Source organism: Mustela lutreola, chromosome 1, assembly GCF_030435805.1.
Source record: "Mustela lutreola isolate mMusLut2 chromosome 1, mMusLut2.pri, whole genome shotgun sequence".
Classification (NCBI taxonomy): Eukaryota; Metazoa; Chordata; class Mammalia; order Carnivora; family Mustelidae; genus Mustela; species Mustela lutreola.
Window position 1 is genome coordinate 63,431,267 of NC_081290.1, and position 22,910 is coordinate 63,454,176.

The 22,910-nt window shown below is 39.7% G+C and overlaps 1 protein-coding gene across 4 annotated transcripts in view; it reads left to right on the forward strand.

Moving 5' to 3' along the window:
• STK32B (serine/threonine kinase 32B) overlaps positions 1-22,910 on the forward strand; it is a 413,422-nt gene that overhangs the window by 255,910 nt on the left and 134,602 nt on the right. The window lies entirely within an intron of this gene.

The window sequence follows — 22,910 nt, forward strand, 5'->3', positions numbered from 1 at the left end:
GACTTATTTCACTCAGCATAATCTCCAGTCCTGTCCATTGTTGATACAAAAGTTGGATATTCACCCTTTCTGGATGAATCCCATCACGGCTGTATAATATATATGTATAAATATATATATGTAAATATATATATATTTATAACCTTTATAAATATATATAAATATATATATAACTATTTTATTTTTTTAATTTTATTTTTTTTCAGTGTTACAAAATTCATTGTTTATGCACCACTCCCAGTGCTCTATGTGCAATATGTGCCCTCCTTAATACCCACCACCAGGCTAACCTCACCCCCCCCCAAATCCTCAGTTTGTCTCTCAGAGTTCACAGTCTCTTTCAAAAATTTATTTGAATTCAAGTTAGTTCACATCTAATGTAGTATTAGTTTCAGGGGTAGAGTTGAATGATTCATCATTTGCAAAAACACCCAGTGCTCATTCCATCACATGTCCTCCTTAATACCCATCACCCATTTACCCCATCCTTCCACTCACCTCTCCTCTGGCAACCCTCAGTTTGTTCCCTACAGTTAGGAGTTTCACATACTTTTATTTTTTTTTCTGTTTTTATTTTTTTATTTTTTATAAACATATATTTTTATCCCCAGGGGTACAGGTCTATGAATCACCAGGTTTACACACTTCACAGCACTCACCAAAGCACATACCCTCCCCAATGTCCATAATCCCACCCCCTTCTCCCAAACCCCCTCCCCCCAGCAACCCTCAGTTTGTTTTGTGAGATTAAGAGTCACTTATGGTTTGTCTCCCTCCCAATCCCATCTTGTTTCATTGATTCTTCTCCTACCCACTTAAGCCCCCATGTTGCATCACCACTTCCTCATATCAGGGAGATCATATGATAGTTGTCCTTCTCTGCTTGACTTATTTCACTAAGCTTGATACGCTCTAGTTCCATCCATGTTGTCGTAAATGGCAAGATTTCATTTCTTTTGATGGCTGCATAGTATTCCATTGTGTATATATACCACATCTTCTTGATCCATTCATCTGTTGATGGATATCTAGGTTCTTTCCATAGTTTGGCTATTGTGGACATTGCTGCTATAAACATTCGGGTGCACGTGCCCCTTTGGATCACTACGTTTGTATCTTTAGGGTAAATACCCAATAGTGCAATTGCTGGGTCATAGGGCAGTTCTATTTTCAACATTTTGAGGAACCTCCATGCTGTTTTCCAGAGTGGCTAACATACTTTTAAATATAATATAAATATAATTATATATATAAATTTATATATTTTTAAATTTAAATTAAATTGATATAAATTATATATAATTTATATGTAACTATATATGTAAATATGTATATATGTAAATATATACATAAATATATTTATATGTAAATATATATAAATTTATGTATTTATAAGTTTAAATATAATTTTGCCCACTTCAGGGCATATTAAATAAAGCCCAACTACAGGACTCCCCATCTCAGACACCCAAACTCCTCGGGGCTTAGATAGAACCCAGAGGATGGGCTCCCAAACCATGAAACAAGGCATGGAATGCTTGGGTGGAGGAATTTACCCAGAAAATATGTCTTGTTTGCAAAAGAGCAAACCATATTTTCAATCATTTTGTTATAAACAGAGTGAGGAAAATCTGAAAGATTCCCGGGGAGCAGTGGGTGGTAAATGGGAAAGTATTGCTCAGTATCTGTTAAGGCTGAGTCAGCTGGTGCAGTGCCATTGATACACTCTTAAGTTCAGGTTAGTCTTTATCTTCTTAGAATTGAATGAAAGGAAAAATATGTATTACAGCCTGTGGCTTTGATTCCTTCCCTGTCCCCACTCTGTTGTCCTTAGTTTTCTCAGCTCAGCAACACATTATCTTATACAGAGGATTGTGTGTGACTAAGCCTTAAATCTGAGTAGGGAAGGACTCCTGTACCTCTAACATGGCTAATAACAGCTCCCCAGGGAGACGGTGGGAAGATGAGAGCATCCTCTTATCTCAGGGAAGGAAGAAAATTCTCAGATTAACTGACTTGTCCAAGGTCACAGAGTAAGTAAGTCACACAGCTGAGACTAAAATCAAGTTTATTCATATATTCTTGTTGTGTAGTTCTTTTGATGTCTCATCCGTTTTCATAGCCAAAGTACAGAGAGAGAACAAATGACACCAGAGTGTAGGGAAAGGAAACCGGAAAGTGTTTCTGCTTGTTATTGTGAACAGCAGCCCGCTCTGAAAAGACGCTGTTTGTATCACTTTTCCTAATGAAAAAAGAACACTTGAATACTTAATCCACCCAAACTTCATCATCTTTGGAAGGAAATGTGGCATCTACCAAACAGCTTGCATCTCTGTCACTTCCCTCCTGGGAAGAAATATGAGAGTGGTGATAGGCTCCATGGGAACAGCTTGCAGCAATGCTTGGGATGCACGTTGGGAGGTTGCCTTGAGTGGGGTTCAAGACAGCAGTTGCTTTACAAGCTGATCTATCCTGACTGCCAGCAGTCCATGGGCTGAAAACGCTCTGCAGCCACAAGGAAGAGTAAGCCAACTTCTCTGCTGTATGCTGTTCATCAGGGGGGGATATAAAGAAAGCTTCACTTTGATATTTCTCTGTGTTGGAGTACTCCACTCCACACCTCTCTTCTTGATGTGTAAGACTCCAGCTGATCTGGCCCCTGCCCGCCCCATCTCTCTCACTACATGCCAGCCCCTTCTGACCCTCATTCTGAACTACAACATGCTAAGCTTATTCCCCACCCAGGACTTTTGTACGGACAGACTCTCTGCCTGAAATTCTCTTCCCCAGGATGTCTGCATGGTCACATCCTCCTCAACACTTAGTTCAAGTCCCACCACCTCAGGAATGTATCACCTGACCAATATCTATGAGAGTATTTTCCTAATTACCTCCCAGCCCCTATCATAATCACTCTTCATTTGCCTAACACTTTCTGAAATTGTCTCATTCACATAATTATTTTTCCTTCATTTTGATTGGCTGTCATTTCCAACTAGACTGTAAGTCCCATGAGTATAGGAGTCTTTCTGTCCTCTTCATGGTAACTTCCTGACACCAAGAATATTCTATAGTTATTAAATCCATAAGCATTTATTTTGGAAAGTAGGCTAAGGGCTCTGGCCAAAGTGCCCAGAGACCAGATTTACCCTCTTCCCTAAAATAATCAGGGATAGGAATAATTGTTTAAAGCATGGAAGAGCATAAAAAGTTATTATAACTGTATTCAATATGAGCAAAAAGTTAAGTGGAAACATGGAGGATGTAAAAACAACCTATTTCAAACTTCTAAAGAAGAAAACTTAAGTGTTTATGTGGAAAATACATTGGATAGAACAAATGAAAGATTAAACCTTGCAGGAAAAAAATTAGTGAACTTCAACACATGGCAGTAGAAAAATACTCCCCAGTTCATTCTGCATCCAACGATACCCTGATATGAAAACCAGGAAATGACATTGCAAGAAGAAAAAAAAAAAAAAGAAAAGAAAAAAAAGAGAGACACTATATATATTTAGTTTTTTTAATTAATAGATTTGATTTCTAGAGAAGATTAGGTGTACAGAAAAAATGGGAGCAGAAATACAGAGTTGCCATACATTTGCTCCAACCTTCAGTTTCTCCTGTTAAGACCTTGCATTACTGGTAAGGCACATTTGTTATAATTGCTAAGGAAATGTTGAAAAAGAAAACAAAACTGGAGACGTCACATTGCCTGATTTCAAGCTTTACCACAAAGCTGTGATCACCAAGACAGCATAGTACTGGCACAAAAATGGACACATAGACCACTGGAGCAGAGGAGAGAGCCCAGGTATGGACCTGCAGCTCTATGGTCAAATAATCTTTGACAAATATACAATGGAAAAAAGACAGTCTCTTCAATAAATGGTGCTGAGGAAATTGGAAAACTATGTATAGAAGAAAGAAACTTGACATTCTCTTATACCGTACAAAAAGATAAATTCAAAGTGAATAAAAGACTTCAACGTGAGGCAGGAAGCTGTCAAAATCCTAGAGAACGTAGTCAGTAACCTCTTCGACATCAGCCACAGCAACTTCTTTCAAGACATGTCTCCAAAGACAAAGGAAACAAAAGCAAAAATGAACTTTTGGGACTCCATCAAGATCAAAAGCTTCTGCACAGCAAACAGTCAACAAAACAGAGACAACCCACGGAATGGGACAAGATATTTGCAAATGACACTACAGACAAAGGGCTGATATCCAAGATCTATAAAGAACTACTCAATCTCAACACTCAAAACACAGAATCAAGTCAAAAAATGGGCAGAAGACATGAACAGACACTTCTCCAAAGACATACAAATATGGCTAAGAGGCACATGAAAAAATGTTCATCATCATTAGCCATCAGGGAGATTCAAATCAACCACATTGAGATACCACCTTTCACCAGTTAGAATGGCCAAAATTAACAAGACAGTAAATAACAAGTGTTAGAGAGGATATGGAGAAAGGGGAACCCTCTTAACTATTGATGGGAATGCAAACTGGTGTAGCCACTTTGGAAAACAGCATGGAGATTCCTTAAGAAATTAAAAATAGAGCTCCCCTATGACCCTGCAATTGCACTACTGGGCATTTACCCCAAAGATACAGATGTAGTGAAAAGAAGGGCCATCTGTACCCTCAGTGTTCATAGCAGCAATGGCCGCAGTCGCCAAACTGTGGGAAGCGCCAAGATGCCCTTCAACAGACAAATGGATAAAGAAGATATGGTCCGTATATACAATGGAATATTACGCCTCCATCAGAAAAGATGAATACCCATCTTTTGTGTCAACATGGATGCATTTGTGGTAGGCGCGTGGTGTCTGTTATTAAGGTGTGGTGTCCTAGGGGTGTCCTTTTGGTGTCTGTGGGCTTGTGTGTGGCATTTGTGTGTTTTCATGGTGCATGGGTGAGTGATATTGGAGGAGATTATGCTGAGTGAAATAAGTCAAGCAGAAAGAGTCATTTATTATATAGTTTCACTTACTTGTGGAGCATAAGGAATAACATGGAGGACATTAGGAGAAGGAAAGGAAAAGTGAATTGGGGGAAATCAGAGGGGGAGATGAAAGCATGAGAGACTGTGGACTCTGATAAACAAACTGAGGGTTTTGGAGGGGAAGGAGGTGGGGGTTTGGGTGAGCCTGATGGTGGGTATTAAGGAGGGCATGTATTTCATGGAACACTGGGTGTGGTGCATAAACAATGAATCTTGGAACACTGAAAAAATTAAGTTAAATTTTTAAAAATTGATGAACCAATATTGATATACTATTTTTTAATGGAATAATACTCAGCCATTAGAAAGGATGACTACTTACCATTTACATCGACATGGATGGAACTCGAGAGTACTCTGCAAGCAAAATAGGTCAATCAGAGAAGGACAATTATCATATGGTTTCATTCATCTATGGAATATATGAAACAGTGCAAATGATCATAGGTGAAGGGAGGGAAAACTGAATGCGAAGTCATCAGAGAGGGATAAAAACCATTAGAGACTCTTAACTCTAGGAAACAAACTGAGGGTTGCTGGAAGGGTGGTGGTGGTGGTGGATGATGGACATTAAGGAGGGCATGTGATGTGATGAGCACTGGGTGTTATATGCAACTGATAAATTATTGAACACTACATCTGAAACTAATGATGTACTATATGTTGGCTAATAGAATTCAAATTAAAAAATAAAATGCAAAACTGTACATTAAACGATTTTGTAAATCACAAAATGGAAAAAAAAGACCATATATTGTCTTTTCTTCCCCTATGTGTGTGTGTATGTGGGTGTGTGGTCTTTTCACTTTTCACTTTGTGATTTACAATGTCCTTTAATATACAATTGTACATTTTACTTTATAAAATGCATATATATGTGTATATGTGTATATATATACATACATATATATGTGTGTGTATAAATATACATATATATGTGTGTATATATATACATATATGACATATATGTATATATATATTTAAAGCAGAGCAATATGCCCCAGGAACATAAATGTTAAAAATCCTCACAAAATTTTAGAAAATTAAATCCAATAATATATGAAAAGTATAGAACATTATTTCCAAGTGGTATTTATCCTAAGAATTCAAGACTGGTTTAACATTTGAAAACCATTCAGTGTACCTCGCCATATACACAGACTAAAAAAAAAAAAAAAAAAAAAAGCGAGAGAGAGAGAGAGATCATCACCATGAATATAAAAGAAAAATTTGACAAAATCCAACATCCATTCCTTGTAGAACCTCCCGACAAACTTGGAATAAAAAGGAAGTTTGGCAACCCAATAAAAGGTCATCTACAGAAAATCTACAGACATCATATTTAATGGAGAATGACTAGATGTTTCCCTTTAAAATCTGGGACAAAGCAAGAAAATCCACTGTCCCTACTTCTATTAAACATTATGCTAGAGGTTTTAGCTAGTGCAATAAAGCAATAAAAAAATTTGAAAAACGTTCAGTTTGGAAAGGACAAATAAAACTCTCTTTTGTGCAAATGACATGATTATATCATTTACATAAAAAATCTGTTAGAATCTACAAAAAAAATCTAGGACTAGTAATTGAGCTTAGGGTTTCAGACAAATATATTAAAAGTAACTATTTCTGTATGCTAGCAATAAATAATCAAAAATGGAAATTAAAATTTTATAATGTCAAAAGTATGGAATACTTAGAGATGAATGTAAATAAACATGTAAAAACCCTGTAATACTGTATAATGCAAAACATTGTGAAGAGAAAAGAGAAGACTTAAATAAGTGGAAGGGTATACCTTGTTCATGGATCTTATGATTCAGTATTTCCAAGGTGTCAATTCTTTCCAAATTGATACATAGATAACACACAATCTCCATCAAAACCCCAGCAAACTCTTAGGTAGGAATCGACAAAATGCTTCTAAGATATATGTGGAAATGCAAAACACCTAGGATAGTGAAAATAACTTTAAAAATTGAGAACGTAGTTACAAAACTAATGCTACTTGATTTCAAGACTTATTATACATAAGTAGTAACCAAGACAGTGTTGGCATCAAGATTGACAAACAAATCAGTGAAATAGGACCAAGAGTCCAGAAGTATATCTGCAAATACATGGTTGATTGATTTATTTATTTTTATTTTTTTTTTGAATTTTTTATTTTTTATAAACATATATTTTTATCCCCAGGGGTACAGGTCTGTGAATCACCAGGTTTACACATTTCACAGCACTCACCAAAGCACATACCCTCCCTGATGTCCATAATCCCACGCCCTTCTCCCAAACCCCCTCCCCCCAACAACCCTCAGTTTGTTTTGTGAGATTAAGAATCACTTATGGTTTGTCTCCCTCCCAATCCCATCTTCTTTCATTTATTCTTCTCGTACCCACTTAAGCCCCCATGTTGCATCACCACTTCCTCATATCAGGGAGATCATATGATAGTTGTCTTTCTCTGCTTGACTTATTTTGCTAAGCATGATATGCTCTAGTTCCATCCATGTTGTCGCAAATGGCAAGATTTCATTTCTTTTGATGGCTGCATAGTATTCCATTGTGTATATATACCACATCTTCTTGATCCATTCATCTGTTGATGGACATCTAGGTTCTTTCCATAGTTTGGCTATTGTGGACATTGCTGCTATAAACATTCGGGTGCACGTGCCCCTTTGGATCACTATGTTTGTATCTTTAGGGTAAATACCCAATAGTGCAATTGCTGGGTCATAGGGCAGTTCTATTTTCAACATTTTGAGGAACCTCCATGCTGTTTTCCAGAGTGGCTGCACCAGCTTGCATTCCCACCAACAGTGGAGGAGGGTTCCCCTTTCTCCGCATCCTCGCCAGCATCTGTCATTTCCTGACTTGTTGATTTTAGCCATTCTGACTGGTGTGATGTGATATCTCATTGTGGTTTTGATTTGTATTTCCCTGATGCCGAGTGATATGGAGCACTTTTTCATGTGTCTGTTGGCCATCTGGATGTCATCAGTTGATGGACATTTGGGCTCTTTCCGAATTTGGATATAGTTGATAATGCTGCTATAAACACCAGGTGCCCCTTCGAATCAGTATTTTTGGATCTTTTGGGTAAATATCTAGTAGTGCAATTGGTGGGTCATAGGGTTTCTGAGGAACCTCCATACTGTTTTTCAGACTGGCTCCACCAGTAATATCAACATGTACTGTTAGTAGTCACAAGTAATAATGAAAATATAGCATTGTTGAATTAATATATTAGCCATTATTTATACAATATTGATTTTTTCCCCATCTAAAGAAGGGGTGCCTGGTTGACTCAGTTAGCTAGGTGTCCGACTCTTGATTTTGGCTCAGGTCATGATCTCAGAGTCCTGAAATCAAACCCTGCATTGAGCCCTTCATCAGGAAGTCTGCTTGAGATTCTATTCTCTCTCTTCCTCTGCCCCTCCACTGTCCCCTTCTGTGCTCTCTTTCTGAAATAAACCTTTTAAAAAATAGAAAAATAAAAGGACAACTAAACATACTAGAAAGCTTGTGCTTTGATTATAATATTCAAATTACTAGAATAAGTTCCTATGTCCCAAGTTCAGATAGGGATTGATTTATTTTTTTTTAAAGGCTCCTGCCCTCATGGAGCTAATTTTCAGTGGGTGGAGAGGGACAATATTCAGATAAAAAAACCAAACTATTTATGTGATATTAAGTGGGGATGTAGGTTCAGCTTAGTAACTTCCTACCTAGCCTTCATGTTCTTTCATGATTACAGAGTGATATAGTAGTTGACTCTGTTCCAATTTGTCAGATCATACTTTATGGTAAATAGTTGATTTCCAGTTATGATTTCAAAAGTCTGTTGTTTTCATTTTATTTAAGGAGGGCACTTGATGTAATGAGCACTGGGTGTTATATGCAACTGATGAATTACTAAACCTTACCTCTGAAACTAATAATACACTATACATTAATTAATTAAATTTTTAAAAACTGCCACTATTCAATTTTGATTCAAATATCTTCATACTGTAGGGGCACCTGGGTGGCTCAGTGGGTTAAAGCCTCTGCCTTCGGCTCAGGTCATGATCTCAGGGTCCTGAGATTGGGCTCTCTGCTTGGCAGGGAGCCTGCTTCCCTTCCTCTCTCTCTGCCTGCCTCTCTGCCTACTTGTGATCTCTGTCTGTGAAATAAATGAATAAAATCTTTTTTTAAAAAATCTTCATACTGTAAATACTTCTTACTTGGTGTCTGAGCTCTCTCTAACCCAACCTGTGGAGGGAAATGAGAAGACACCTTTTCAGAGGAGATGGATTCTCTTCCAGGATTGTTTTACTATCCTCACCTCCTGAACCCCCATGAATCCTTTGTTTGCTAACTCATGTTCATCCTTCAAATCTTAGCCCTGATGTTTCAGTGACTATCTTCATTGTTCCTCCATCCATTTCTATAGCAGCTGGTGCACAGTGGGTGCTTTGAAGACACTGGAAGATTGGATGGAGGAATAGATGGGGCTCCAGGGCTGAGCTGAAGCCTTTCCTTGTGGGAAGAACTATCATGTAAGCAGTTCACATTGAGGATAGCTGGGGCCCAGGCCACTGGTAGAGTGAGGACAGGAAGTTAGGGCCCTTCAAGAAGTCAAGGAGGCCTGATTTAGGACCGAGGATGTGATCTATTCTGGAGAATGTTCCATGTGCACTAGAGAAGAATGTGTATTCTGTTGCTTTGGGATGAAATATTCTGAATATATCTGTGATGTCCATCTGGTCCAGTGTGTCGTTTAAGGCCTTTATTTCCTTGCTGATCTTTTGCTTGGATGACCTGTCCATTTCAGTGAGGGTACTGTTAAAGTCCCCTACTATTATTGTATTATTGTTGATGTGTTTCTTTGATTTTGTTATTAATTGGTTTATATAGTTGGCTGCTCCCACATTGGGGGCATAGATATTTAAAATTGTTAAATCTTCTTGTTGGACAGACCCTTTGAGTATGATATAGTGTCCTTCCTCATCTCTTATTATAGTCTTTGGCTTAAAATCTAATTGATCTGATATAAGGATTGCCACTCCTGCTTTCTTCTGATGTCCATTAGCATGGTAAATTCTTTTCCACCCCCTCACTTTAAATCTGGAGGTGTCTTCGGGCTTAAAATGTGTTTCTTGGAGGCAACATATAGATGGGTTTTGTTTTTTTATCCATTCTGATACCCTGTGTCTTTTGACAGGGGCATTTAGCCCATTAACATTCAGGGTAACTATTGAGAGATATGAATTTAGTGCCATTGTATTGCCTGTAAGGTGACTGTTACTGTATATGGTCTCTGTTCCTTTCTGATCTACCACTTGTAGGCTCTCTCTTTGCTTAGAGGACCCCTTTCAATATTTCCTGTAGAGCTGGTTTGGTATTTGCAAATTCTTTCAGTTGTTGTTTGTCCTGGAAGCTTTTAATCTCTCCTTCTATTTTCAATGATAGCCTAGCTGGATATAGTATTCTTGGCTGCATGTTTTTCTCGTTTATTGCTCTGAAAATATCATGCCAGCTCTTTCTGGCCTGCCAGGTCTCTGTGGATAAGTCAGCTGCCAATCTAATATTTTTACCATTGTATGTTACAGACTTCTTTTCCCGGGCTGCTTTAGGATTTTCTCTTTGTCATTGAGACTTGTAAATTTTACTATTAGGTGACGGGGTGTGGGCCTATTCTTATTGATTTTGAGGGGCATTCTCTGAACCTCCTGTATTTTGATGCTCGTTCCCTTTGCCATATTGGAGAAATTCTCCCCAATAATTCTCTCCAGTATACCTTCTGCTCCCCTCTCACTTTCTTCTTCTTCTGGAATCCCAATTATTCTAATGTTGTTTCGTCTTATGGTGTCACTTATCTCTCGAATTCTCCCCTCGTGGTCCAGTAGCTGTTTGTCCCTCTTTTGCTCAGCTTCTTTATTCTCTGTCATTTGGTCTTCTATATCACTAATTCTTTCTTCTGCCTCATTTATCCTAGCAGTTAGAGCCTCCATTTTTTATTGCACCTCATTAATAGCTTTTTTGATTTCACCTTGGTTAGATTTTAGTTCTTTTATTTCTCCAGAAAGGGCTTTTATATCTCTCGAGAGGGTTTCTCTAATATCTTCCATGCCTTTTTCGAGCCCGGCTAGAACCTTGAGAATTGTCATTCTGAACTCTAGATCTGACATATTACCGATGTCTGTATTGATTAGGTCCCTAGCCTTCGGTACTGCCTCTTGTTCTTTTTTTTGTGTTGAATTTTTATGTCTTGTCATTTTGTCCAGATAAGACTAAATGAAGGGGCAAGTAAAATACTAAAAGGGTGGCAACAACCCCAGGAAAATATGCTTTAACCAAATTAGAAGAGATCCAAAATCGTGAGTGGGGAGAAAGGGGATAAAAAGAGGTTCAAAAAGGAAGAAAGAAAAAAAAAAAAAAAGAAAAAAAAAGAAAGAAAAGAAAAGAATTTTTAAAAAAAGAATACACCTAAGAAAAATGTAAAAAAGAAAAAATATATATATTAGATAAACTAGTATAAAATCGTTAAAAAAGAAAAAGGTAACAGTTAAAAAAAAATTTTACCCGAAGGCGAGAAAAAAAAAAAATGAAAAAGAAAAAATTAAATTAACTGCAAGACTAAAAAAAAATCACAGGAAAAAAGCCATGAGTTCCGTGCTTGGCTTTCTCCTCCTCTGGAATTCTGCTGCTCTCCTTGGTATTGAAACCGCACTCCTTGGTAGGTGAACTTGGTCTTGGCTGGATTTCTTGTTGATCTTCTGGGGATCTCAGGGTCCTGGGATCGAGTCCCGCATCGGGCTCTCTGCTCGGCAGGGAGCCTGCTTCCCTCTCTCTCTCTCTCTCTCTCTCTGCCTGCCTCTCCATCTACTTGTGATTTCTCTCTGTCAAATAAATAAATAAAATCTTTAAAAAAAATAAAAAAAAATCTTTAAAATGTTTATTTTGTTGGATACAGATTTTTGCAATAAAATGTGATTTTAAAAAGAAAAAAAAAAAAGAAGTCAAGGAGGGTCTTACAAAGGATTTCCAGCATTTTAAACAGTACCAGTTTTGGACCCATCTAATGGTCCCCCCACCTCTTCTAAATGCCCCCACACACCACATCTGTCATTTGTTGTGGTGGTCCCAAAGCATTTCTTTTCATCTAAGAACAAAGTAAGAACACACTCACCCTACATTTTAAAAGACTTTTTTATAATCTTTATCAAGTTTTGATGCCTTTTAAAAAATTGAACACACTTACTAAAATTCACATACTACCTGGGGGAGTTCAGCTAGGGACCCTCTCTTAGTATGCTGTGTTGTCATGCAAGGGTTTCATTTCAAGCACTTCCCTGGGACTACAGCTTAAAGATAGAGAATTTGATGCTTCCAGAGTGTCTCATGTCAAATCCTGGAGGAACTCAGTAAAAGGACTGTTATACAGCATGCTTCCTTGCTGAGAAGAAAACCAAAGGACTTAAAACAGTCACATTCTATTTTCTTCCATTTATTATTTTAATGGAATAGTAATTTCATCTATTTTTCAGTGCATCTTCTCATAGGTTTCTCATAGGTTTCTCATAATCACCAAACCGTGATTTGTTAATATTTTTTGCAATAATCATACTACAAAGAAGGGAAATGAAGCTCCAAGGCTTGATGTACTTGCCTAGAGAGGCACAACTGGCAAATGATAGGATGTGGTCTCCACCTCTGCTCTGTCCAGAAGCTCAACTTTTGTGGTTTTCTGCAGCACCAAATTACCTCACAGCAGGAACAGAAGCCTGTGGGGTTTTCCAATTTCCTTGTTAATTGACTCATATAGAGGACAGTCTATAAATACTTGTTTAATTGCCATGCATTTGGATTAGTTCCCACTGAATGTGAGTGCCAGACTTTGGAACTGGCATGGGTTTCTCCAGACAAATTTCTATCTTACTGAATTCCTTCTCTCCAAGTCCAAAGCCTTGTAATAAACGTGGAGCATTTGAAAGCCCACAGCTTAACTTGCTCAGTGGGTTAGGCCGCTGCCTTCGGCTCGGGTCATGATCTCAGGGTCCTGGGATCGAGTCCCGCATCGGGCTCTCTGCTCAGCAGGGAGCCTGCTTCCTCCTCTCTCTGCCTGCCTCTCTGCTTACTTGTGATTTCTCTCTGTCAAATAAATAAATAAAATCTTTAAAAAAAAAAAAAAATAGGCTATAACATCTCAAATTCCTCATATCAGGCTAAGTGGGAGATTTGGGGGGGGGGGGTAGGGAAGGAAAAAATAAAACAAGATGCGATTGCAAGGGAGACAAACCATAAGAGACTTAATCTCAGGAAACAAACTGAGGGTTGCCGGAGGTTTGGGGGGGGGGGTAGGGATAGGTGGTTGGATTATGGACATTGGGGAGGGTATGTGCTATAGTGAGTGCTATGAAGTGTGTAAGCCTGACGATTCACAGACCTGTGCCCCTAGGGCAAATAATACATTATATGTTAATAAAAAGTAAATTATAACAAACATGTTCAGTTTTACATCGCAGGACGGTCATGTTGTGGAGATGCAGAGGGAAGAATCAGTGCACATTTTAGGACTGGCTTCCACCTGCTGACTTCACTTGAATTATTGTTTGTACCAGGATGTATCACAGTTTTGGTTTTTTTGTTTTGCTTTGTTTTGTTTTTCAGTATAGGACAGTGGAGGAACAACCAGGAAACAGGTCCATTTCCCAAGCAAAATACATACATACATACATACATACAACTGTCTGGAGATTTTAGTTTCAGTTTTACTTTTTTTCCCATTAGTTCATTCTTTTTAAATTGTCTTAGAAGCTTTAGGACATCACAATCAGACAGCAGCAAATTTGTGGCACGCCAGTGGATTGACTAATACTGACATTAAGATGCTGATGTTTCATTCTTCATTTGCTTATAAGTGTATTCTCAGACTTCTTGTCTCCATTCGTTAACATGGGGATAAATCTCTTTCACCAGCCTGCTTGGCTGTGATGTGAAAATTAACATGAGGGGTTCTGCTCATGCAACAACAGCAACAACAAAAAATGTCATAAAGAGCCGATACAATTTTGTATTGTAGCAACAAACGCGTAAAATTTACCATCTGACCCATGTTTAAGTGTATGGTTCAGTGGCATTACATATACTCATAGTGTTGTACAACATTCATCAGTACTATCATCCATTTCCAGCACTTTTTTAAAAAAGATATTATTTATTTGACGGAGAGAGAGATCACAAGTAGGCAGAGAGAGGGGGGGAAGCAGGCTCCTGATGTGGGGCTCAATCCCAGGACCCTGAGACCATGACTTGAGCCTCGATCCCAGGACCCTGAGACAATGACCTGAGCCGAAGGCAGAGGCTTAACCCACTGAGCCACCCAGGTGCCTCCAGCACTCTTTCAACTTGCAGAACTGAAACTCTCTTCCCATTAAACACTAAATCTCCATCCCCCCAACCCCAGCCCCTAGATCTCAGCATCCTTTTCTGTCTCTACAAATTTGACTACTCTTAAGTATCTCCTATAAGTGGAATCCTACAGTATTTGCCTCTGTGTGACCGACTTATCTTACTTAGCATAATGCCCTAAATACCATTCAGCCTCTTTGTGGCATGTGTCAGTATTTCCTTCCATTTTGAGGCTGGCTGATAAGGTATTCATTCTGTCATTTTGGTATTTTTCATATGCCTTATAGTTTTTTGTCCCTCATTTCCTTCATTGCTGTCTTTTTTCATGTGTAATTTTTTGTAGTAAAACATTTAAGTACCTGTCTCATTGCCTTCTGTGGCTACCATAGGGACTGCATTTAATATCCTAAAGTCATAATGCTCCAGTTTGGATTCAGACCAGTTTGACTTCCAGTAGCACACAGTAACTCTGCACCTTTACATCTCCCTCCCTGCCCCTTTCAGTTGTTGATGTCCCAAAATCACATCTTTATATGTCATGTGCCCCCAAATTTAAACTAATATTTTTAAAGGGTTAGGTTAGTTCTAGTAGTTTGGGGGTAGAGTCTTTTGTGTTTTCCATATAAAGTATCATGTCATCTGTGAAGAGAGTTTGACTTCTTCTTTGTCATTTTGAATACCTTTTATTCTTTTTGTTGTCTGATTGCTGTTGCTAGGACTCCTAGTACTAGGTTGAACCACAGTGGCGAAAGTGGACATCCTTGTTGGGTTCCTGATCTCAAAGGGAAAGCTGTCAGCTTTTCCCCATTGAGAATGATACTCGCTGTGTGTTTTTCATAGAGAGATTTTATGAAGTTGAGGAATGTTCTCTCTTTGCCTGTACTTTGAATTGTTTTAATGAGAAATGGATGCTGTATCTTGTCAAATGTTTTTTCTGTATCAAATGAGAGGACCATGTCTCTTCTCTTATTGATTTGTTCTGGCACATTGATTGATTTGTGAATGTTGAACCACCCTTATATCCCATGGATAAATCCCACCTGGTCATGGTGGATAATCTTTTTAATGTACTGTTGGATCCTATTAGCTAGGATCTTGCTGAGAATACTTGGCATCCATATTCATCAGAGATATTGATCTGAAATTCTCCTTTTTGATGAGATCTTTGCCTGGTTTGGGGATCTAGCAGAACTTACAAAGCAATTCAGTAATGTGGCAGGATACAAAATCAATGCACAGGAATCAGTTGCATTCTTATACAATAATGATGAAAATATAGAAAGGAAAATTAGAGAATCAGTTCCATTTACTATAGTACCAAGAACCATAAGATACCTGGGAATAAACCTAACCAAAGAGGTAAAGGATCTGTATCAAGGAACTACAGAACTCTCATGAAAATAATTGAAGAAGACACAAAAAGATGGAAAGGCATCCCATGTTCGTGAATTGGAAGAATAAACATTGTTAAAATGTCTATACTGCCTAGAGCAATCTATACTTTCAGTGCCATCCCAATCAAAATTCCATCAGCACTTTTCAAAGTGCTGGAACAAACAATCCTAAAATTTGTATGGAACCAGAAAAGACCCCGAATCACTAAGGAAATGTTGAAAAAGAAAAGCAAAACTGGGGCATCATGTTGCCTGATGTCAAGCTTTACTCCAAAGCTGTGATCACCAAGACAGCATAGTACTGGCACAAAAACAGACACATAGAGCATTGGAACAGAGTAGAGAGCCCAGATATGGACCCTTAACTCCATGGTCAAATAATCTTCGACAAAGCAGGAAAAAATATACAATGGAAAAAAGACAGTCTCTTCAATAAATGGTGCTGGGAAAATTAGACAGCTATGTATGGAAGAATGAAGCTTGACCATTCTCTTACACCACATAGAAGATAAATTTGAAATGGATGAAAGACCTCAATGTGAGGCAGGAATCTATCAAAATCCTAGAGGAGAAAATAGGCAGTAACCTCTTCGACATTGGCCACAGCAACTTCTTTCAAGACATGTCTCCAAAGACAAAGGAAACAAAAGCAAAAATGAACTTTTGGGACTTCATCAAGATCAAAAGCTTCTGCACAGCAAAGGAAACAGTCAACAAAACAAAGAGACAACCCATGGAATGGGAAAAGATATTTGCAAATGACACTACAGACAAAGGGCTGATATCCAAGATCTATAAAGAACTCCTCAAACTCAACACTCAAAAAACAGATAATCAAGTCAAAAAATGGGCAGAAGACATGAACAGACACTTCTCCAAAGAAGACATACAAATATGGCTAAGAGGCACATGAAAAAATGTTCATCATCATTAGCCATCAGGGAGATTCAAATCAAAGCCACATTGAGATACCACCTTACACCAGTTAGAATGGCCAAAATTAACGAGACAGTAAAACAACAAGTGTTGGAGAGGATATGGAGAACAGGGAACCCTCTTACACTGTTAGTGGCAATGCAAATTGGTGCAGCCACTTTGGAAAGCAGTGTGGAGATTCCTTAAGAAATCAAAAATAGAACTTCCCTATGACCCTGCAATTGCACTACTGGGTCTTTACCCCAAAGATACAGATGTAGTGAAAAGAAGGGACACCTGTATCCCAATGTTCATAGCAGCAATGGCCGCAGTCGCCAAACTGTGGAAGGAGCCAAGATGCCCTTCAACAAATGAATGGATAAAGAAGGTATGTTCCATATATACAATGCAATATTACTCAGCCATCAGAAAGGATGAATACCCAACTTCTGTATCAACATGGGCGGAATTAGAGGAGATTATGCTGAGTGAAGTAAGTCAAGCAGAGAGAGTTATTTACCAAATGTTTTTCACTTACTTGTAGAGCATGAGGAATAATACGGAGGGTACTGAGTGGAGAAGAGAAGTGAGTTTGGGGAAATTGGAGGGGGAGATGAACCATGAGAGAATGTGGACTCTGAGAAACAAACTGAGGGTTTTGGAAGGGAAGGGGATGGGGTTGGGTGAGCCTGGTGGTGGGTATTAAGGAGGGTACGTATGCATGGAGCACTGGGTGTGGTGCATAAGCAATCTTGGAATACTAGAAAAAAATAAAATAAAATTACCAAAAAATTACAAGTTAAAGTTTTCTTTTTGAATTCAGCCCATGGCAGGAGTTTTGGCTTCATCTCATATGCCCACACAGTGAGCGCTTGGCTGTCCATCCTCCTCTGTCCATTGCTGGTTTGCACTGGGATGGTCAGAGCTGCCATTCCATGCTCACAGTTTGTCCAGGTGAATGGTACATGTACTACTACATTATTCTACATTTTCCTGTCTTTTCCATCAGTCTTACTTTGTTAGCTGCTGCAAAACCTTTACAAGCATGCAGGATGCAAATTAAATAAAATTAATGTTTTTTTAAATAAAAATAGTTCTTTAAATAAAAAACTATTTTTTAAATAAAACTAATGGTCTCAAGAACAGTGCTCTACATTTGCAAAGATAGACACACTTTAGGGTCTGCAGAGGCCTGCTGCAAAGCAGCAGGCGATGGAAAAGCTGAGTTTGCAGTTCACCTTTGCCTGGTCCTTGGAGTGCTCCTGCCCCAAACTGGCTGGGCCTGGGGAGCCAGATGGTGTTTGAGAGTGTCCTCTTGCTGCCACTTGGCATGCAGGAGGCACATGGAAGCCAACCATCAACACTAACTTCTGGGAAGGTGACAAGGACAGAATTAGCCTGATGTGGAGAACAGTGAGGGCCAGGATGTATGAATGGCTTGAGCACTTCTGTGGCTCAATTCAATTTTTTTTTTTAAAGGTTATTATTGCGAATGTTATTAAAGACTTCTGTGTATCAAGCACACTTCAGGTTTGATAACCTCCTTGTTATTTGTACAATATGAGCTGACGGAAGGCCCCAGCATCCCATTATTGGATTTCTGAGCCCATGAGGATATTTTTAGCTGTTCTGTTGCTGCGTGTTCAATCTCAGAGAATCACTGGCAGTGAGCGTGGTCGGCAAGCCCTCCTCTCTGTCTGCTCCCCTTTGGAGATTGGAGATTGGAGGAAATGGTCTAAGCGATGCTCAGCTCCTTGTCCCAGCAGGTGCCACACAGTAAGGACACAGGAGGTGAATGTTGGAAACATGGGGCTTGTCGTGGCTTCTGGAGCTTCCAGAGGACTAACCCACAGGGTATCTCCTGGCTTGGATCCTTTTGCCCAGGGAAGAAAAGTGGAGAAAAGGCACATGTTTCAAATGGTTAAGTGGTGCCATGCTGCTGGAGCACTAAGAAGGGTTTGTGATTTCCTGCCCCAAATGTTTTTTTTTTTTTCTTCCCACGCCTTCCCTGCCACTGACAATCCATGGTTGGCTGACAGCTTCCTGGCAGCAGATGTGAGCAAGGTGAGATGAAGTAAGAAGGGAGCTGGGCCAGGTGTTCTGACTCGAGATTTCCCCCTGGACACAGTACCTCTATCATATGTGTTCATGTGTCTTCTCACACATGGTTAACATGGCTGGCCTTTAGTGTGCAAGCCTCCTGAGGCTGGTTCTAGAGGACGTGATGTGTTATTGAAAAAGAGGTCTCACCTGGTAACTGGGAACATCAGCCTATCTTGGCCTTGGTTTTCTTCATTGGAAAAATGAAAGGCATAGTGCTCAGCTCACATGATTAAATGGGATAAGTGCTGAGGGATGATGGGAGGTCTGTGGATAGCACCCATCCTTCCCAACTGAGTTTGGGACCACTCAAGAGATGCCATGGGACTCAGATGTGTGGGAGTGAAAGTATCAGCTGTGTTGCAGACACAGTTGATTAAAGAACTTGGCACTCTGCACTCAAAGGGCTTGCTAACACTTCGGCTTTGAAATGGAATCACCCTAAGGATATGGGCTCAGCTGCAAGCCTCCTCCCCACTGGCCAGGCTCCTGGCCATGGCAGGGAGTAGACTGAGTACAGGCCCTCTATGGGAAGATCCAGAAGCCTGGTGGGAGCCCAGAAGGGAATGAGAGGAGCACACTGGCAATTCCTTCCAAACAGCTCATCAGACAGGTCACTTCTGCATGGCAGTGAGGCTCTGGAGGGAGGCTGGGAGAATCACTTTCAGACCAAGAGATCCTGGTCTTAGCAAGGAGGGGAGGCCAGACAAAGAGGAGGGTATGGCAAGCAGTGAGATCAACAACAAGCATAGCTCAGTGCCCCACAGAGCTTTGCTTCCAATCAGTTCCTCACCAGCCCCCTCTCCTTCCACACTGCCTTCCCCCTCATCCCAGCCTCCTATAGAGAGGAACAGACCAATATGCCTTACAGGCCATGGGTACTTTGTGACCCTTTCATTCCTGAGTGTGGGACGCTATGGGCAATGTGGAAAATGCAGGAGGACAGTGCTAAATAAGACTGATCCCTGTGCACAGAGAGATGGCTGGCTGACGGGTTGAAGAGACCAGGAGAGAGAGGATTCCCATGACATGAGGAAAGTACCATGAGAGCCTCAGACAGGGATTCTGGCTTCTGGAAATGGGTTATCTTGGTTTAATTCCCAGCTCTGCCTGTGCCTGGGAAGTGTTCTTTAGCCTTGCTGAGTCCATGTGCAGATCTGTCCAAGACAGCTCCTATAAATACTTACCTCGAAGGGCTTTCGGGAGAATGAAATGAGTTAGCATAAATAAAGTGCTTAGAACAGTGCTTGGTGCATGGTAGGCATTTTATCAATGCTATTATAGGACACCAGAGACTAAAAAGAGTGTTACCCAACTCAGTCTTCCAGGGTTAGGGGGTGCTTCTAAGAGCAGGAGCATGAATCTAAACCAGGGTTTCTCAACCATGACAATGTGGACATTTGGGGCCAGGCCATTCTTTGTGTGGGGTCTATCCTGTGTCTTGGAAGAGACTTAGTTAGCATCATCCTTGGCCTCCAGATGCCAGTAGCATCTCTCCCAGTTGTGATAACCAAAAGTGTCTCCAGACACTTAAATGTCCCCAGGGGAGCAGTGCTGCCCCTGATTGGAAAGCATGTTCCACACTGAGAAGGGAAGGATGGACAAGAGCAGAGAGGTGGGAATAAGGGATGTTATAAGTGAACTGGTGACAATATTGAGCTCCTTGGGATGTAACGTCCACATCCAGGATGAAAAATGGATCTCCAGGGTGCTTGTCATGACACATGACATCAAACTCCAGCCCCCTTTTGATTGGTCCAAACTTAGGTGAACCATCTCAGATGACCTCTTCCACAGAATCCCAGCTTCTGGCATGGGGCAGATGTGTGGTCAGAGCCTACTGAGTATTTGTGGGTCAGCTCACATTGGTGACATGGTCCCTGACAGCGTTCAACCACTGTTCTCTCCATTTATCTTTTTGTTAAGAAAGTTCATACATGAGCAAGACCCCAGACCACTTTCCTTTCCCCCACATAGCACAGTTTTTAAAGGCTTGGACTTTGATGTCTTCAGTGGATGAAGAACATCATACAAAAAAATCCCTGTTAGATATGTTATTCTGTGTAGAGCTATTTTTTGTAAGTCATTGTTTTTCACATTACAAAATGCCATCTTTGTAAGAATCTAGTGGGAAGAATTTCCTTCTGGCTTCAGGACCAGGAGTAATCATGTTTTCCTAAACAATGGATTTTTTCCCCCCAACATTGACCCTGAATCGTAAGGCTGATCATGTTTCTCACTTTGCTTTGGTTGCTGGGAAGGTTAGGCTTGCATTTATGGCCTGTTTCAGGCAAGCTATTTGAGCATGAGTTGGGGTGTTTTTGCCTGCTCACATTTTCTTAAACTCCCTCTTTATTCTTTGACCTAATAATCTATGGTTTATTTAATTTTAATTTTTTTAAGTTATATGTATTTTGCAAATAACTTTTAAAGCTTTTTGGAAAAAGATTGGAAATTAGTTTTTAAAAAATTCTTTTTTTTTTTTTTTTTTAATAAACATATATTTTTATCCCCAGGGGTACAGGTCTGTGAATCACCAGGTTTACACACTTCACAGCACTCACCAAATCACATACCCTCCCCAATGTCCATAATCCCACCCCCTTCTCCCAAACCCCCTCCCCCCGGCAACCCTCAGTTTGTTTTGTGAGATTAAGAGTCACTTATGGTTTGTCTCCCTCCCAATCCCATCTTGTTTCATTTATTCTTCTTCTACCCATTTAAGCCTCCATGTTGCATCACCACTTCCTCATATCAGGGAGATCATATGATAGTTGTCTTTCTCTGCTTGACTTATTTCGCTAAGCATGATACGCTCTAGTTCCATCCATGTTGTCGCAAATGGCAAGATTTCATTTCTTTTGATGGCTGCATAGTATTCCATTGTGTATATATACCACATCTTCTTGATCCATTCATCTGTTGATGGACATCTAGGTTCTTTCCATAGTTTGGCTATTGTGGACATTGCTGCTATAAACATTCGGGTGCATGTGTCCCTTTGGATCACTACATTAAAAAAGTCTTTTTGATGGCTGCATTAGTATTCCATATATATCACATCTTCTTAATCCAGTCATCTGTTGATAGACATCTAGGTTCTTTCCATAGTTTGGCTATTGTGGACATTGCTGCTATAAACATTGGAGTGCAAGTGCCCTTCCGGATCACTACATTTGTATCTTTAGAATAAATACCCAGTAGTACAATTGCTGGGTCATAGGGTAGCTCTATTTTCAACTTTTTGAGGAACCTGCGTACTATTTTCCAAAGTGGCTGCACCAGCTTGCATTCCCACCAACAGTGTAGGAGGGTTCCCCTTTCTCCACATCCTCACCAACATCGTCCTTTCCTGACTTGTTGATTTTAGCCATTCTGACTGGTGTGAGGTGATATCTCACTGTGGTTTTGATTTGTATTTCCCTGATGCCGAGTGATATGGAGCACTTTTTCATGTGTCTGTTGGCCATCTGGATGTCTTCTTTGCAGAAATGTCTGTTCATGTCCTCTGCCCATTTCTTGATTGGATTAGTTGTTCTTTGGGTGTTGAGTTTGATAAAGTCTTTATAGATCTTGGATTAAAAACTTTTAGTTTTATTGGTCTTTAATATTGTGCATTTGTTTCTATTTCACTGATTCTGTACTTTAAAAATTAGTTCTTTATAGATTTGGGGTACTAGCCCTTTGTCTTGCCATTTGTAATGATGTGGATGGAACTAGAGGTTATTATGCTAAACAAAATAAGTCAATCAGAGGAAGACAAATATATGTCTGGGAATGGAGATATTCCCAGACTTGCAGAACAGAATGAATTCTAAAGAAGAAACCCAAAATGCAAAGGGAACAATAATTTAAGCAATAAGTCAGGTTGCGGCTTTCTCTTGTTGTAGATCCTTCCCCCTCCTCCCGCCCCCCTGGGCCATGGACTCTACATTCCCAAGGAGACTCAATGCTGTTATCAGAGAACAGAGAATGGCCTTTCATTTATCTCTGCAGTTTTGCACTATTCCAAAGCATTGTGCCATTATTCCTTTTGCCTCTTCTTGGACTGGAATTATAAGTATGTTCTCATGATAATGATAATATTACAT